The sequence below is a fragment of the Mastomys coucha genome, chromosome X (assembly GCF_008632895.1).
Source record: "Mastomys coucha isolate ucsf_1 chromosome X, UCSF_Mcou_1, whole genome shotgun sequence".
NCBI lineage: Eukaryota > Metazoa > Chordata > Mammalia > Rodentia > Muridae > Mastomys > Mastomys coucha.
The window spans coordinates 105,060,733-105,066,208 of record NC_045030.1 but is presented as its reverse complement, the minus strand read 5'-3'; the positions used below and the strand labels follow the sequence as shown (position 1 = coordinate 105,066,208).

General features: G+C 37.8%; 1 non-coding gene across 1 annotated transcript; it reads left to right on the top strand.

The window, feature by feature from the left end:
• The first annotated feature begins 2,152 nt into the window (after positions 1-2,152).
• On the top strand, positions 2,153-2,263 carry LOC116096027. The gene has a single exon (XR_004120804.1). It is a non-coding gene; the product is annotated as a U6 spliceosomal RNA (small nuclear RNA).
• Positions 2,264-5,476: the final 3,213 nt, after the last annotated feature.

Here is a 5,476-nt window from a genome sequence, read left to right as displayed (position 1 = left end):
TCTCTGCCTCCCAAGTGCTGGGATTAAAGGCGTGCGCCACCACGCCCGGCTTGCTTGTAGGTTTTTAAAAATAGTTTATCTGTATGTGTGGATGGATGTGTATGTGTATGTGTGTAGGTATACTTGATGGAGTTGAAAGAGTGTGTTGGATTGGCTGGAGCTGGAGTAAGAGGTGGGTGTGAGTTGCATAATGTGAGTGCTGGGAACTAAACTTGGGTCTGCTGGAAGAGAAGCTCAGTGTTCTTGACCAAAGTCATCCTGCTAGCCCCTCACCTGTTTTCTTTTCAGTGGTGGGGCCATTGTTTGTTTTATTGTGTTTGAGTTTCAGGGACTCCAACTCAGATTTTCATCCTTACAAGGCAAATACTTTGCTACACCAGCCTTAAAGGTAGTTTTTGAGATTCAACTTGAGTGTGTGTGTGTGTTTACTGACTTTTCCTCATTGTTTACTTCCCTATTTCTCAGAATCAAACTAGTTAATATAACATTATTATTTTGTTGGTCTCATGAACAAATCAGCCTTTTAAAAATTTCTTATCACAAAAATCTCCATTGCTTTGGTGAGTACAGTCAGGCTTGAGTTTCCTCACATTCTTTTTGCAATACAGTCACTTCTTTCCTAGGTTTTCCATCTCCAGAGTTCTCTAGTTTTGGAGACTTTGGTCCATGTAGGAAAATCTCCGGGTCCTGGGGTCTGGGCAAAGTGCAACAGGCTATTTCCCTTGGCTTTTCCTTCTAGAATATCTGTCCTAGGGAGAAGGTGCTATGTCCGTAAGTTTTACTTCGTCTCTTCTAGTAGAGCCCCTAGGTGATAAGTCAGGACTTGGCGGAGGAGCCAGCACTTTTCAAACCAGGAACTCTGAGCTAGGGTAGATGAGAAGTTCTGGTAGTGTGATGCTCCTGGTAACCCACCTTGATACTGGATTGGGAGCCACGCCTACCTGGAATAGAGTTTCTCACAAACTAGCCTGAGAAAAGATGGAGCTGGTCATGGCTTAATAGCAGCTAAAATGCTATAGACTCTCATCAAGATTTAGCATATTTTATCAAATAATTGCTACTTAATTTTCTCATGTCTTTGGTACAATTTTCATACTCTAAATGGTGGTCGTCAAGACCATTTCTACCATTGAGAATTGTGCTGGGAAAGGAAGAGTACTCAAGGCTTCCAATGCCTCTGTCCTGTAAAGCGGAATTCTTTATTTAGTAACATACTTTTTTGTACTTAAATTCATCATAAGTCAAATAATATAGTAGTATAATGGAATAAACTGAAGTCTAGTAACAAGGAAATATAAAATATATTATTCAAATAATGGCATAGTGAAGTTGTATATGAAGGTTATTAAAAATTTGTTATTTGAAGGTTATATAACTGTATAGTCATGTGCCACATAGCAACATTTTAGTCAACCATGGACTGCATCTATAGGAGTAATTCCATAAGATTATAGTGTAGCTAAAAAATTCTTATTTTGCCTAGTGTTGCCTCAGCCATTGCAACAGCATCATAATAATTATTATGTTTGTGAATGATAGTAAAAACAAATCCACCATGTAATTTCTGTTATTAGAAACTTTTAAGAAGAAACAGCCTACAGCAGAGTAATACATCTTGTGTTTGCCTGGTCTCTTGAATACATGTAGTTTGTTTAAGTATAGTCTGGTGTTCGCAAAAATCATTTAACAACACGTTCTCAGAAGCAAGTCATGACAGGCATATAGAACAGTCTTAATTATATTAAATATGTGTGTATTTTTATATAATACATAGATAATATTTAGGGAAAATAAGTTCAATAGTTCACAGCAGTAATCTGTATGTTGCAGAGCTGTTATTTTCTTGTTAGTCATAGAAGTCTAGCTTGTCAAGTTTTCAGTGATTTCATGAATTGCTGTGTAAATAAAAAACCCTCAGAGTTCTTTCTGAAAAATATTTACAAAGAATCACTACCATTGTATACTGTGATCACAAGTCTATGAAAATCTGTCTAGAAAAATATGGTACGTTGGGAATTATAATATCTATTAAGTACCAAGTGTTGTACTTGTTATATTGGATACTTTAGATACAACATAAAATGATATGCCCACTTTAGGCTACTATAAGGTTGATTTGTTTTTGTAATTTTACTTTTAAATAACCATACATATGCTCACTTTGGCAGTACATATACTAAAATTGAAATAATCCAGAATAGATAGGTTAGCATTAGCTCTGCATAAGGATGATATACAAATTCTTCAAGCATTCCATATTTAGAATAAATAAATAAGTAAAGGTTCATTATAGAATTTTTATATCTTTCTTGTTCTTATTAGTATATTCCCTCCATTCTCCTCTCCCTACCTCCCCTCCTCCTCTTTCTGCTCTCTATTTTTTTCCTACACTATCATCTTCTGCCTTAATGTCACATACATTCTAATATCCTTTTTCCAATCCCCCATCTTAAGCTATCTCCTTTCTCTCTCACAGTCCTCTTTCTAGATTCATGACTCTACATTCCCACATATACACATACCTACACATATGAGAAAAAAACACAATATTTGTCTTTCTGAGTCTGACTTATTTCACTTAACATAACGATTTCCAATTCCATCTTCTTTGTCCTGTGTTATGATCACAGGAAATCACAAAGAGATATAACCCTGGAGATAGAAAACCCCGGAAAGAAATCAGGGGTCATAGACACAAGCATCACCAACAGAATACAAGAGATAGAAGAGAGAATCTCAGGTGCAGAAGATACCATAGAAAACATTGACACAGCAGTCAAAGAAAATTTAAAATGCAAAAAGTTCCTAACCCAAAACATCCAGGAAATCCAGGACGCACTCAGAAGATCAAACCTAAGGATAATAGGTATAGAAGAGAGTGAAGATTTCCAACTTAAAGGGCCAGTAAATATCTTCAACAAAATTATAGAAGAAAACTTCCCTAACTTAAAGAAAGAGATGCCCATGAACATACAAGAAGCCTACAGAACTCCAAATAGACTGGACCAGAAAAGAAATTCCTCCCGCCACATAATAGTCAAAACATCAAATGCACTAAACAAAGAAAGAATTTTAAAAGCAGGAAAGGGAAAAGGTCAAGTTACATATAAAGGCAGGCCTATCAATTACACCAGACTTCTCACCAGAGACTATGAAAGCTAGAAGATCCTGGGCAGATGTCATACAGACCCTAAGAGAACACAAATGCCAGCCCAGGCTACTATACCAGCAAAACTCTCAATTATCATAGATGGAGAAACCAAGGTATTCCATGACAAAACCAAATTTACACAATATCTCTCCACAAATCCAGCCCTACAAAGGATAATAGATGGAAAACTCCAACACAAGGAGGGAAACTACACCCTAGAAGAAGCAAGAAAGTAATCTTTTAATAAACCCAAAAGAAGATAGCCATACAAACAATTCCACCTCTAATAACAAAAATACAGATGCAGATGCTCATAGCCAACCATTGGACTGAGCACAGGGACCCCAGTGGAGGAGTTAGGGGAAGGACTGAAGGAGCTGAAGGGGCCTTATCTGGCATCAATGGAAGGGGAGGCCCTCAGGCCAGTGAAGGCTTGATACTCCAGTATAGGGGAATGCTAAGGTGGTAAAGTGGGAGTGGTTGGGTGGGTGGGAGAGCACCCTCATAGAAGCAGGGTAAGGGGGATGAGATAGTGGGTTTGTAGAGGGGAAACAGGCAAAGGGGATAACGTTTGAAATGTAAACAAATAAAATATCCAATTAAAAAATAGAGCTAAAATAATAAAAATGCAATCCTGAGAAGAATTCTAGTATACAAAAGGAATCTATAAAAAGGTGTTTTGCACTAATAGCACTTAAAGAATGCCTATTTTTGAAATGCATGTTATGCTTCTTCACATCGCTTTTTAAAAGCATTGTAGTGGGGATGGGCCACTATTGGATGTTGCTGATCTTTCACTGTAGACCTTCAAAAGCTTTGTCAAAATGTTATGTCCTATGAAGCATCAGAAGAGTGAAAAATTATATTTTAAAACAAAATTTCAGGATTTCTTAAGCTTATGAAGTACCAGACTTCATCACTAGATTTTTATGTTAAATATAAAATCTTTCACTATGCTTTTCTATAGTCTTCGAGTTGAGGTTATATGTGGTGTGTGTACCTGTGTGTGTGTGTGTGTGTGTGTGTGTGTGTGTGTGAGCATGTGTGGGTGTGGGTTCGTGTGTGCTCATGCCTATGTGGTGATTAATGTCAGGTGTATTCCTTAATTGCAATTCACTTTATTTTTTATTATTTATTTATTTATTTATTTATATATTTATTTTGGTTTTTCGAGACAGGTTTCTCTGTGTAGCCCTGGCTGTCCTGGAACTCCCTCTGTAGACCAGGCTGGCCTCAAACTCAGAGATCCGTCTGCCTCTGCCTCCTAAGTGCTGGGATTAAAGGCATGTGCTACCACTGCCCGGCCACTTTATTTTTTTGAAAGAGAATTTCTCACTGAACTTGGAGTTCACCAATATAGTGATTGTCTGGTCAGCAAATCCTAGAGATTCTCCTGTGTTCTGCTTTCCCAGTACTGGGATTTCAGTCCCCATGCCTCTGTTGTACCTTCTCTGCTTACATGGGTGCTGAAGCTACAAATTCAGTTCTTCAACCTTGTATTGCAAGCACTTTAACAACTGAGCCATCTTTCCCAGTCCTTGTGTTTTATTTAAGACAGAGTCTTACTATATAGCTCAGGCTGGCCTCAAATTCATGGTGATCCTCTTGCTTCCCTAATGCTGCGATTACAAGTATGTGCTACCGTGCCTGGCTGTATTTCTGAACCCTTAATGCTAAGAATAAAAGATACAGGACCTATTCCCCAACATTAATTCCCAACATGACAAAAGCAAGCAGGCAAGCAACGAACTATGGAGCCCAAGCAGATCTGACCACACTAGCAGGGAATATGGACTACAAAAACAGTCAGCTTAAAGGCTTGGAGCACTTTAGGCTGCAGGCTTCCTTTTATTGAATCCCAAGATTTCTGAGTAGAGAAGCTCACTTCCTGTCATCTTCATGGCCTGCTGTTTCTCCTGATCTTACTTTGTGGTTCTGGGACTGTATCCTAGGTTACATAAATGCTTTGCCATAATAAGAGGGTATATCACAGATATATGGTATTATCAGTAGACGGCAAATGGAATCTTAAATGTGGATAAACAGTGCTGGTGAAGTCAGAAATCTTTTTCTAAAGTTGCCCTCACAGCCTCATTAGACAGCATATTACCAAATGAATGGGTGTAGCCCAGAAGCACTGGCATAAGCTGTGACCATTGCTGTTTCTAAACATACACATCTTCACTCCTAGGCCTCATTTGAAGCTCATATTATTTGCTGATCTATTTGCCTCTCTTTTCTGTCTTATAGAACTCCATACAAGATTCATTAAGAATTTTCTCTTATCCTATTTATTTTAAAATGTTTTGTTTTTTTTTTTTTTGT